Source organism: Kogia breviceps, chromosome 13 (genome assembly GCF_026419965.1).
Source record: "Kogia breviceps isolate mKogBre1 chromosome 13, mKogBre1 haplotype 1, whole genome shotgun sequence".
NCBI classification, from domain to species: domain Eukaryota; kingdom Metazoa; phylum Chordata; class Mammalia; order Artiodactyla; family Physeteridae; genus Kogia; species Kogia breviceps.
In genome coordinates this window covers 7,888,969-7,902,985 of record NC_081322.1, presented here as the reverse complement: position 1 = coordinate 7,902,985, position 14,017 = coordinate 7,888,969, and the positions used below count along the sequence as shown (strand labels likewise).

Below are 14,017 nucleotides of genomic sequence, written 5' to 3'. Positions count from 1 at the left end.
GTCTGAGAATCAGACTTGGTGGAAGGTCTGAGAATCAGACTGATTGGTATAAGTCCCGATATGAATCTAAAAGCCCAAGAACAAGGAACACCAATGCAGGAGAAGATGGCTATCTCAGCTCAAGCAGAGAGAGTGAATTTGCCCTTCCTCCGCCATTTTGTTCTCTTCAGGCCCTAAACAGGTTGGCTCACACCCACTCCCATTGGTGAGGGCAATCTTTACTCTGTCTGCTGATTCAAATTCTAATCTCTTCCAGAGGCACCTTACAGACACACCCAGAAATAATGTTTTACCAGCTATCTGGGTATCCTTTAGACCAGAGGTCCCAACCCTTGGGGCCGCAGACTGGTACCAGCTATCTGCAGGACTCACTCTCTTATCTCTCAAGTATGTGCCCAGATGTCACCTTCTCAATGAGGCCTTTCCATGACCACTCTGCTTAAAAGTGAAATTTGCCCCCATCCCTGCTCCCAGACCAGCACAATCCCTTCTTATCTTCTATCTTTACTTTCCTCCTTATAACACTAAACACCAACTGACTGTATATTCATTTTTATTATTTACTGCCTGCGTATTCCCTTTGAGTGTAAGTGCCTTGATAATAAAAATTTTGTCTGCTCTGTTTATGGCTATAAACAGTTTTGGTTGCATAGTTGTCTACCATACTCAATGAATATTTCCATATATATTTATTTATATAGATTAAGGAGTGAACTCTTGCTATTTTATATCTTAAAGTTGGAAAGAGGTCCTTGAGGCCAATTGATACCATTTTCACTTACGATTTCCTCACTGGTATGTGCAAATTTCTATATTCAAATGCTAAATCTCCCCAACTATATAGTAAACTTTTGGGGTATAGAGGCCTTGTGTGTAATCTTTGTATTACCTACACTATCTTTGGGCAATAGGTTCTTAACACATATTTTTAGAATAAGTGAATAGGTATAAAGCGGATAGAAAGTGCCTTTAATGTGCTACAATTTCGACTTTTATGATTTTTTTCCTAACAATTTGTATTCATTAGGATTTGGGAGCAGCATATACCTACAATTGTGTTTCTAAAAGTCAAAGTATAGTACATTTTCATACCTAGTTTCCATTAAATTTTATTAAAGTGCTTTTGAAATGCTAATTCACACTCCCAATGATATTCTAAACACATAAAAAATATAAAAATTCTCTTTTTTAAAATTTCAGCTTAAACAATAAATATTCCATAACACAGATTTATATGTCTGTATCATGATCTTTATCCTGTATTTTTTATGCCTTTAACTAATTTTAGAAAAGAGAAAGAACTTATACATGTACACATGCACTACACACATGGGAAAATAAGGGACTTTGAAATAAATGTTGAAAGGGGCTGAAGAATGCCAAATGCTGACCTAATCCACAACAGTACAATAAATTATACACTTAATTATTTCCCTAGTAAAATGAAAAGAACTTATGGGAAATCGCTAACAATGAAAATGAGATCTGTTCTGAGTCAAGTAAAAATTCTCCTCAATAAAGTTGAAATATGTGTGTATGAATGCAGCTAAAATTAATTCAACATTCTAAAATGGAATGACATTCCATTCACAAGATATACAAATTAGAATGAGTTTGAAAGTGAACCTGTGGATTTAGAGGTGAATAAAGCAAATGATTAGCCTCTGCATTTGCTCTTGAGCCCTTTTATGTCAGGTGCACAGCTTGGTTTCATGCACGGGGTGAGGGCAGTGATTCTGCCTTGACTATTTCCAGCATTGTTTCTTGCACTATCAAATATCAGAGAGTATAAGTAAAATGAATAAATAAATAAATACAAAAAAAGAAAAGTTTAGAATATGTTGTCCAGAGGGATTGTGAGTTTTACAAGATCATACAGACATTTAGTGGATCTGCTGTAACTAACAGCTAAATTCTCCTGATTTCATTGTCAAATAAAGTTATTTTAGTTACATGAATAATAAAATGTTTTAGGTCAAGAGGTTATATAGTCACCCCAAATTTTTTTCAAACACATTAGTTTTCTTTTACTGATATATTTAAAATTAGAACTAAATTTCATTTCTTTAAAAAAAAGAAGCAAGAGTTCTTATTTTTTTCTTTTTCTTTTATTAAGTGCAGTTGATGTACAATATTCTATTAGTTTCAGGTGTACAACATAATGATTTGATATTTAAATAATTACAAAATTATCACTATGATAAGTCTAGTAAACTTCTGTCACCATAAAAAGTTATTACAATATTATAGACTATATCCCCTCTGTATTACATCCCTGTGACTTATTTATTTTATAAAAGGAAGTTCATACCTCTTTATCCTGTTCACTTATTTTACCCAACCCTTTGCCCTCCACCACTCTGGCAGCCACCAGTTTGTTCTCTGTTTCTGTGAGTCTGCATCTGTTTTGTTGTGTTTGTTCATTTGTTTTGTTTTTAGATTCCACATATAAATGAAGTTAAACAGTATCTGTCTTTGTCTGTCTGACATATCATCTGTGTAATACCCTTTATGACCATCCAGGTCATCTCAAATGGCAAGATTTCATTCTTTTTTATGGCTAAGGAATATTCCATTATATATATACCACTTCTTCTTTATCCATTCATCTATTGATGGACACCTAGATTACTTCCATATCTTGGATATTGTAAATAACAGTTCAGGAATATAGAGATGCATATATCTTTTGAATTAGTGTTTTCATTTCTTTGGATAAATACCCAGAAGTGGAATTGCTGGATCATATGGCAGTGAGATTTTTAATTTTTTGAGGAATCATCATGCTATTTCCTATACTGACTGCACCAATTTACATTCCTACCAACAGTGCACAAGGATTCCCCTTTCTCCACATCCTCACCAACACTTGTTATTTGTTGTCTTTGATAATAGCCATTCTGACAGGAGTGAGGTGCTAATTTCATTGTGGTTTTGATTTGAATTTCCTTGATGATTAATGATATTGAGCATCTTTTTCATGTGCCTGTCTTCTTTGGAAAAATGTCTATTCAGGACCTCTGCCCATTTTTTAATTGGGTTGTTTGTGGGGTTTTTTTTGATATTGAGTTGTATGAGTTCTTTGTATATTTTAGATATTAACCTCTTAGCAATGTATTATTTGCAAATATCTTCTCCCATTCAGGAGGCAGCCTTTTTGTTTTGTTGATAGTTTTCTTTGTTGTGCAAAAGCTTTTTAGTTTGATGTAGTCTCACTTGCTTATATTTGCTTTTGTTTCCCTTGCCTGAGGACACATATCAAAAAAATATTGCTTAGGCTAATGTAAAAAAGAGTACTGTCTATGTCCCTCTAGTTTTATGGCTTCAGGTCTTACATTTAAATTATTAGTTCATTTTCAGTTTATTCTTGTATATGGTGTGAGAAAGTAATTCAGTTTTATTCTTTCATATGCAATTGCCCAGTTTTCTCAACATTATTTATTGAAGAGGCTCTCTTTCCTCCATTGAATATTCTTGCCTCCTTTGTCATAGATTAATTGCTTATATAAGTGTGGATTCATTTCTGGGCTCTCTATTCTGTTCCATTGATCTATGTGTTTTTGTACAAGCACCATACTGTTTTGATTACTGTAGCTATATAATAGAGTTTGAAAACACAGAGTGTGATACCTCCAGCCTGTTCTTCTTTCTCAAGATTGCTTTGACTATTCAGGGTATCTTGTGTTTCCATATAAATTTTAGGGTTATTTGCTTTGTAGAAAAATGTCACTAGTATTTTGAAAGGGATTGCATTGAATCTGTAGATTGCCTTGGGTGATATTGTAATTTAAATAATATTAATTCTTCCAGTCAATGAACATGGTATATATTTACATTTGTTTGTATCATCTTCAATGTCTTACAGTTTTCTGAGTACAGATCTTTTACTTCCTTAGTTAGATTTATTCCTGGGTATTTTATTCTTTTCAATGCAATTTTAAATGAGATTAAAAAATTTTTCTTTCTGATAGTTCTTTGTTAGTGTATAGAAATGCAACAGATTTCTGTATATTACTTTTGTATCCTGCAACTTTACTGAGTTCATTTATTGGTTCTATAATTTTTTGTGGTGTCTTTAAGATTTTCTATATATAGTATCATGACATCTGCAAACAGTGAGAGTTTTACTTCTTCCTTTCCAGTTTGGATTCCTTTTATTTATTTTTCTAATCTTATTTCTATGGCTAAGACTCCCAATACTATGTTGAATAAAATTGGGAAGAGTGGAAATCCTTGTCTTGTTCCTGATTATAGAGAAAATCCTTTTAGGTTTTCACCATTTTGAGTATGATATTAGCTGTGTGCTTGACATATATGTCCTTTATTTATGTTGAGGCATGTTCTCTCTATACCCACTTTGTGGAAAGATTTTATTATAAATGGATGTTAAATTTTGTCAAAAACTGCTTCGGTGTCTGTTGCGATGATCATATGATTTTTATTTTTGATTAAACATTTTTTTCTTCAATATTTCTTTTACATTGGAATATAGTTGCTTTACAATATTGTGTTAATTTATACTGCACAGCAAAGTGAATCAGCTATATGTATATCCCTTTTTTAGATTTCCTTCTCATTTACGTCACCACAGAGGATTGAGTAGAGTTCCCTGCACTATACAGTAAGTTCTCATTTATTATCTATTTTATACATAGTACCAGTAGTGTATATAAGCAATCCCAATTTCCCAATTCATTCCACCCCATTTCCCCCTTGGTATCTATACATTTATTCTCTACATCTGTGTCTCTATTTCTGCATTGTAAATAAGATCATCTACACCAATTTTTTCAGGTTCCACATATATGCATTAATATACGGTATTTGTTTTTCTCTTTCTGACATACTTCTCTCTGTATGACAGTCTCTAGGTCCATCCATGTCTCTACAAATGATCCAATTTCATTCCTTTTTATGGCTGAATAATATTCCATTGTATATATGTACCATATCTTCTTTATACATTCCTCTGTTGATGGACATTTAGGTTGATTCCATGTCCTGGCTATTATAAATAGTGCTGCAATGAACATTGGGGTGTGTCTTTCTAACCATGGTTTTCTCTGGGTATATGCCCAGGAGTAGAATTTCTGGGTCATATGGTAGTTCTATTTTGAGTTTTTAAGGAATCTTCATACTGTTCTTCATGGTGGCTCTACCAATTCACATTCCCACCAACAGTGTAGGAGGGTTCCATTTTCTCCACACCCTCTCCACCGTTTATTGTTTGTAGATTTTTTGATGATGGCCATTCTGACCAGTGTGAGGTGATAGCTTATTGTATCAATAGTTTTGATTTGCATTTCTCTAAAAATTAGTGATCTTGAGCAAGTTTTCATGTGTTTTTTGGCCATCTGTATGTCTTCTTTGGAGAAATGTCTATTTAGATCTTCTGCCCATTTTCTGATATTTGTTTCTTTGATTGAGTTATTTGTTGTTTTGATATTGAACTCCATGAGCTGCTTGTATATTTTAGAGATTAATCCTTTGTCAGTTGCTTCATTTGCAAATATTTTCTCCCATTCTGAGGATTGTCTTTTCGTCTTGTTTAGGGTTTACTTTGCTGTGCAAAAGCTTTTAAGTTTTATTAGGTCCCATTTGTTTATTTCTGTTTTTATTCTCATTACTCTAGGAGGTGGGTCAAAAATTTTTTTGCTGCAATTTATGTCAAAGAGTGTTTTGCTTATGTTTTCCTCTAAGAGTTTTATAGTGTCTGGCCTTATATTCAGATCTTTAATCCATTTGGAGTTTACTTTTGTGTATGGTGTTAAGGAGTGTTCTAATTTCATTCTTTTACATGTAGCTGTCCAGTTTTCCCAGCACCTCTTATTGAAGAGGCTACCTTTGTTCCATTGTATATTCTGGCCTCCTTTATCATAGGTTAGGTGACCAAAATATGTGGGCTTATCTCTGGGCTTTCTATCCTATTCCTTTAACTGATATTTCTGTTTTTGTGCAGTACCATCTGGCTTGATTACTGTAGCTTTGTAGTATAGTCTGAAGTCAGGAAGCATGATTCCTCCAGCTCCATTTTTTTCCCTCAAGATTGCTTTTGCTATTCGAGGTCTTTTTGTTTCCATATAAATTGTAAAATTTTTTGCTCTAGTTCTGTGAAAAATGTCATTAGTAATTTGATAGGGATTGCACTGAATCTGTAGATTGCTTTGAGTGGTATAGTCATTTTCACAACACTGACTCTTCTAATCCAAGAACATGGTATATCTCTCCCTCTGTCTGTGTCATCTTTGATTTCTTTCATCAGTATCTTATAGTTTTCTGTATACAGGTCTTTTGCCTCTCCAGGTAGGTTTATTCCTAGGTATTTTATTCTTTTTATTGCAGTGGTAAATGGGATTGTTTCCTTAATTTCTCTTTCTGATCATTTGTTGCTAGTATATAGAAATGCAAGCGATTTCTATGTACTAATTTTGTATCCTGCAAGTTTACTAAATTCACTGATTAGCTTTAGAAGTTTTCTGGTGACATCTTTAGGATTTTCTATGTATAGTATCATGTCATCTGCAAAGAATGACAGTTTTACTTCTTCTTTTCCAATTTGGATTCCTTTTATTTCTTTTTCTTCTCTGATTGCCATGGCTAGGACTTCCAAAACTATGTTGATAATAGTGTCAAGAGTGAGCATTTGTCTCACTTGAGACAAGAAGACACTTGTCTTCTTCCTGACCTTAGAGGAAGAGCTTTCAGTTTTTCACCACTGAGAATAATTTTTGCTGTGGGTTTGTTGTATATGGCCTTTATTATGTTGAGGTAGGTTCTCTCTATGCCCACTTTCTGGAGTGTTTTTTATCATAAATGGGTGTTGAATTTTGTCAAAAGCCTTTTCTGCATCTATTGAGATGATCATATGGTTTTTATTCTTCAATTTGTTAATATGGTATATCACATTGATTGATTTGCATATATTGGAGAATCCTTACATCCCTGGGATAAATTCCACTGATCATGGTGTATGATCCTTTTAATATGTTGTTGGATTCTGTTTGCTAGAGGATTTTTGCATCTATATTCAACAGTGATATTGGCCTGTAATTTTCTTTTATTGTGATATCCTTGTCTAGTTTTGGTGTCAGGGTGATGGTGGCCTCATAGAATGAGTTTGGGAGTTTTCCTTCTTCTGTAATTTTTTGGAAGAGTTGGAGAAAGATAGGTGTTAGCTCGTCTCTAAACATTTGATAGAATTTGCCTGTGAAGCCATCTGGTCCTGGGCTTTTGTTTGTTGGAAGATTTTGAATCACAGTTTCCATTTCAGTGCTTGTGATTGGTCTGTTCATATTTTCTATTTCTTCCTGGTTCAGTCTTGGATGGTTGTGCTTCTCTAAGACTTTGTCTGTTGCCTCCAGGTTGTCCATTTTATTGGCATAGAGTTGCTTGTAGTAGTCTCTTGTGATCCTTTGTATTTCTGTAGTGTCAGTTGTAACTTGTTTTTCATTTCTAATTTTATCGATTTGAGTCCTCTTCCTTTTTTTCTTGATGACTCTGGCTAAAGTTTCATCAATTTTGTTTGTCTTCTCAAAGAAACAGCTTTTATTTTTATTGATATTTGCTATTGGTTTTTATTTTTTATTTCTATTTCACTTATTTCTGCCTTGATCTTTATGATTTATTTCCTTCTACTAACTTTGGGTTTTCTTTGTTCTTCTTTTCCAGTTGTTTTAGGTGTAAAGATAGCTTGTTTATTTGAGATTTTTTGTGTCTTGAGGTAGGATTTTATTGCTATGAACATCCCTCTTAGGACTGCTTTTGCTTCATCCCATAGGTTTTGGGTTGTCATGTTTTCATTGTCATTTGTTTCTAGGTATTTTTTGATTTCCTCTTTGATTTCTTCAGTGATCTCTTGGTTATTTAGTAGCATATTGTTTAGTCTCCATGTATTTGTGTTTTTTATAGTTCTTTTCCCCCTGTAATTGATTTCTAATCTCATAGCATTGTGGTCAGGAAAGTTGCTTGATACGATTCAACTTTCTTAAATTTACCTAAGCTCACTTTGTGACCCAGCATGTGATCTTTTCTGGAGAATGTTCCATGTGCACTTGAGAAGAAACTGTATTCTGCCACTTTTGGATGGATTGTCATATAAATATCAGTTACATCTACCTGGTCTTACGTGTCATTTAAGGCTTGTGTTTCCTTATTAATATTCTATCTGGACCATCTATCCATTGGTGTAAGTGTGGTGTTAAAGTCCCCCACTATTTTTGTGTTACTGTTTATTTCCCCTTTTCTGGCTGTTAGCATTTGCCTTATGTCTTGAGGTGTTCCTATGTTGGGTGCATAAATATTTACAATTGTTATATCTTCTTCTTGGATTGATCCCTTGATCATTATGTAGTGTCCTCCCTTATCTCTTGTGACAGTCTTTATTTTAAAGTCTATTTTGTCTGATATGAGGATTGCTACTCCAGGTGTCTTTTGATTTCCATTTTCATGGAATATCTTTCCATCCCCTCATTATCAGTCTGTATGTGTCCCAGGGTCTGAAGTGGGTCTCTTGTAGACAGCATATGTATGGGTCTTGTTTTTATATCTATTCAGCCAGTCTGTGTCTCTTGGTTGGAGCATTTAATCCATTTACATTTAAGGTCTTTATTGATATGTATGTTCCTATTACCATTTTCTTAATTGTTTTGGGTTTGTTTTTATAGGTCTTTTTCTTCTCTTGTGTTTCCTGCCTAGAGAAGTTCTTTTAGAATTTGTAGTAAAGCTGGTCTGGTGGTGCTAAAATCTCTTAGTTTTTGCTTTTCTCTAAAGCTTTTGATTTCCTCATTAAATCTGAATGAGATCATTGCTGGGTAGAGTAATCTTGGTTGTAGGTTTTCCCCTTTAATCACTTTAGGTATATCCTGCCAATCCCTTCTGACCTGCAGAGTTTCTGCTTAAAGTTCAGCTGATAACCGTAGGGGGATTCCCTTGTATGTTATTTGTTGCTTTTCCCATGCTGTTTTTAATATTTTTCCTTGTATTTAATTTTTAAAATTTGATTAATATGTGTCTTGGCATGTTTCTCCTTGGTTTTACCCTGTATGGGACTTTCTGTGCTTACTGGACTTGATTGACTATTTACTTTCCCATGTTGGGAAGTTTTCAACTATACTCTCTTCATGTATTCTCAGACCCTTTCTCTTTCTCTTCTTCTTCTGGGACCCCTAACATTCAAATGTTTGTGAGTTTAATATTTTCCAGAAGTCTCTGAGACTGTCCTCTATTCTTTTCATTCTTTTCTCTTTATTCTGCTCCATGGCTGTTATTTCCACCATTCTATCTTCCAGCTCACTTATCCGTTCTTCTGCCTCAATTATTCTGCTATTGATTTCTTATAGTGTACTTTTAATTTCAGTTATTGCATTGTTCATCACAGTTTGTTTTTTATTTAGTTATTCTAGGTCCTTTTTAAATGTTTCTTGTATTTTCTCCATTCTATTTCCAAGATTTTGGATCATCTTTACTGTCATTACTCTCAATTCTTTTTCAGGTAGTTTTCCTATTTCCTCTTCATCTATTAGGTCTTGTGGGTTTTTATCTTGCTCCTTTGCCTGCAAGATATTTCTCTGTCTTCTCATTTTGTCTAACTTACTGTGTTTGAGGTCTCATTTCTGCAGGTTGCACAGTTATATTTCCTCTTGCTTCTGGTGTCTGCCCCCAGACACCAGTGTCTGGGGTTTGTGCCCTGGTCTGGGAGGATCCCACATGCCGTGGAGCAGCTGGGCCCATGAGCCATGGCCGCTGGGCCTGCGCATCTGGAGCTTGTGCTCTGCAATGGGAGAGGCCGCAACAGTGAGAGGCCTGTGTACCACAAAAAAATAAATAAAATAAAAAGTTTAATTGCTATTATTACTAGAAATTAGTTTCAGGGAAAATGTGGTTAGAAGAGAGTTTTTCTCTACATACTGTGAGAATTCTTGCAGCTCTGTAACTTATATCCCTTTCCACATGTACATACATTAATGACCATCCAACAAAAATGGTGCATAATTTGGAACTTTAAAATATATAAAAACATATTATCAATTTTCTGTTTCACTATATGACTATCATAAATATGCATTTTAAAAAATTATTTCATGGCATGTCTACAGTCAGAAACAATAATTCCAGTAATAATACTGATTCTATGGAAAAAAATTATGTTAAAGAATCAGTTTTAGAAATTTACTGTAGTAAAAACTAGGAACTTTATAAGAATAGAATTAGACGTCTTGTTTTAAAAAGATGCCCATAGGGCATAAGGATTACTGAATTTCTAAAATCAATTACATAATTTTTATGATATTCTTTATTAATAAGTTATAAAATTAAACTGCAATGTAAATTTCATATATTAGAATGTCTTAATAATTAAGATAAACTATTCTATAAAATTTATATTAAAACTAACTAATAAAGGGAATTCACATTGAGGAAAAGTGATTTATTCATACATGATCAGTTTTAAAACTGAATTGGTATAATTGTTGAAGATTGTTTCTTTCTAAATACTTCACATTAAATTCATTGTAAAGAGATTACTTGTATCAAAAGCCAAGAAAGTTAAAGTTTATTTTTTCTACTAAAATTACATGTAAATTTTAATATAAATATTTTAATCTAAAAAAGCTTATGCACATTCAGTAAAAATATCAAGATTTTGTGTTTCATAAATTATTATTTATATGTGTTTTAAAATGAATTTCTTAAATACATCAGAACTAGACAGCTGGATCATGATGGCAGAGTAGGAAGATCCTAAGCTTACCGCCTCCCACAAGTACACCAAAACTAAAACTATATAGAACAACTACTTCTGAAAACAACCTTAAGACTAGCAAAATGTATTTTCTACAAATAAGGATGTAAAAAAAAGGCCACATTGAGATAGGTAGGAGGAGCAGAGATGTATTCTAGTCAGAATTCACACCCCCCAGAGGGAAGTGTTCTGACCCCTGTGGATTCCTTTCCGATCCCCCAAGAACCAGGCATCAGCAATGGAGCTGTCTATCTTCAGGCAGAAGCAGTGTCTGAGGAAGGTAGACAGTAGTACCCAGTGTGGCTAGTGATGCCCAAGGGAACTGTGATCAGCCAAACTCAGACGACTAGATAGAGAGGTACTCTGCCTGCTATAGAATTTCTACCTCCTGGAGGTGGCTGATTGCTTCCTTGGAGATAGTATTTAGCTTCTTCTTCTATTCCCTATATTTTCTGTAAAGTAGAAATTAGATCTAAAGCCTTGACTAGATTCAAGTTAAACAGTTTTGACTAGGATCAATAATATCCCCAATCTTTTAAGAGCCTAACCCATATGCAAGAGAGAAAAAAGTCAGCAAAGAACTTATACACACACAAAATTACATATACCTCAGGGAAGAGTTAATAGAGAAACCAGAACACTAAAAAAAATGTATTTAATATTCTCAGATACAAAAGGCAAAATATAGCATTTATGAAACAGGAAAAGAAGTTACAGAAATAAATTAATCATAGATTTAGGAAATAAAAATACCATTATTGACATAAAAACTAAAAATGGTCTGAAAAGCTGAATGAATACATCTGAAGATTGAATTAATGAGCTAGAAAATAGAGGCAAGGAATTCTTCAAAAGTAGAACAGAGAAATAAAGTTTTGAAAGGATAAAAGACATATCAAATGATACGGAAATTCAAATCTGAAATTGCCAACTTTTGTTCCAGCAGGAGAGAATAGAAAGGATAGCTGGAACTTCCCAGATGAAGATATAAAGCCTAAAATTTCCCAGAAATGAAGAAAGACAAATATCCTGCCAATAGCATAGTTTGAAAAATAAGCAAAGATAATGAACAGAAACAACAATGAAAAAAACACTGAGTGGAACATGACATCAAAGATAGAGAAAATACTCGAACCTATGATAGAGAGAGGGACTGAGAAAGAGAAATTACTCCAAAGGTACAAATACAGGTTAAAATCAGTTTTCTCAACAGCTACAGAAGACAATGGATTCTAACTTTTAAAAAAATAAAAGAAAAGGAATTTAAACTATAATTCTATACCCAACCAAGCCAGCATTCAGAGGTGAGGATAAAACAAGGGACTTTTTATATATAGAAAAACTTGGGAAGTTAATTCTCTACAAATTTTCTCTTTAGTAGGAACACCTACAAAAAGAAAATTTCATCCACAAGAAAGGAATGAGATGCAAGAAGCTATGGTGAGTAATCGAACTGATAAAAGTTATTAAGCACACAGAGCACTGAATGTCTAAATCAACACAATTCACAATCCTTTAATTTTCATTTATTATTAAATTCCTAGGGATATCAACATTGTGGTGAAATGCAAAGGAAAAGTGTACTCAGTTTCAGGCTTACTTTTGAGGAGAATATAGTTATAGAATTAATGTAAATGAGAAAAGATTCAAATTATTTATTTGAATATGGCTGAGTCATAGGCTTTTATTAGTCTTGCAAGCATATGAGAGAGGAAGAAAATGACAATGGCCTTTTCTGATTTGACAGACAATGTTTACAAATTTTTATGCCTCTCAAGGGAACAGATTGCATGACCAGGCAAAGTCCAATAAGTCCCATATTGCAAGAGAGAAAAAGACATAACTTTATGAGTCTTCTTAATTGGACTTTCCATCAAATTAGAACCTCACAGAACACTTACAAAAATTTGTCATATACAGAATCATGTTCCAGTACATTGATATCACACATTCTGTATTCATCAAGCACTAGAAATTTCTAATTAAATCATGGATCAAGGAGGAATAAAAATGGGAATTATAAAATAATATTTAAATGGTGGGCACTAAAAATTGAGGTGTGTTGGAGTAAATATTCAGGAACAAGAAAGAAAAAGTATGAATTACAAGTTAAGTAATCCAGCAAAACATTAATAAAAGATAGATCATAAGGGGATATGTGATGTTTTAATAAAGAACACTGACAATAACTTCTGTTGGAGTTCAGAAAAGGCAGTAATCTCCAGGTAGCCCTCAGTAACCACAAACTGGGATTCGCTGGTTCATAGACTAGACATTGATATTGTTAAAATGTCACTCAAAAAGTAATATGTGAGCAAAGAATAAACTGGCCCATTCCTGCACCCACAGGAACAGTGGAATTACACGATTGTGTAATATGTTTTAAAGTTTGATAGATAAAAATTATATGAAAATCTGTTATATATATTTAATTAATTATGCTGACCATTTTGAAATTTTTTTTTTGTCACATAATCGTTTTAGGAATCTTGGATGCTCTTTTAAACTTGTCTTCTCCGTTTGAACTTGCCCCTGGTATTTATTTCACCCTAGTATTTGGAGTGGGAGGTGTTGATACTGGGGAAAGAGAGCCCACTGTATGGATTTTCCAGCACTCCACAGCCTCCAGGAATGTTCTTGCATCTGTGTTCCCCTGAGAACAGTCTTGGGAGCCTGATGCTGTGAACCAAACTGGTGAAGGTTGTTTAAAAGGAGGTAGAGCTTGGGCAGTTTGTAGGATTTAGCTTGATGGTAAGTGGCAAGAATTGCCTAACTCATAAAGGTCCCCATTTAATTGCATGCCCTCAGCCACAATTGAGTTTCTCTGACAACCACTGGCAGTCTCACCCTAAACACTTTCTCACTGCTACTTGGCTCAGGTGTAGGCACATAACATCAGCTGGGCCAATCAGAGCTCTTTCTTTGGGAATCCTGAATTGAGAGTATAAGATCCTGGTATCAGTCTAGACCTGTCTCTTGGGAAAGGATATAAAGAGCTACTTTATTTTTGACCATGTGGACTAGGGACTGGCCCATTCACATTTCTGCCCTTGGATTCTATGAGACACACCCTCCCTCTCTCTCTCTCTCCCTCTCTCTCTCTCTCTCTCTCTCTCTCTCTCTCTATATATATATATATATATATATATATATATATATATATTTAATTAATTTATTTATTTATTTGCTTTAACTTTTGCATGTTCCATTTTTGGTTCTATTATTTATAATCAGTATAAGTCTAACTGATATAGTGGGCCAGAGTCAACAAAGGTA

At 33.9% G+C, this 14,017-nt stretch overlaps 1 long non-coding RNA gene across 4 annotated transcripts in view; it reads left to right on the top strand.

The window, feature by feature from the left end:
- Nucleotides 1-14,017, top strand: part of LOC131740255 (uncharacterized) — a 91,763-nt gene that overhangs the window by 20,161 nt on the left and 57,585 nt on the right. For all 4 annotated transcript variants that reach the window (XR_009330866.2, XR_010836142.1, XR_010836144.1 and 1 more), the window contains 2 exons: nt 4,565-4,621; nt 12,120-12,181. This is a non-coding gene — a long non-coding RNA (uncharacterized lncRNA). The remainder of the gene's footprint in view (nt 1-4,564; nt 4,622-12,119; nt 12,182-14,017) is intronic.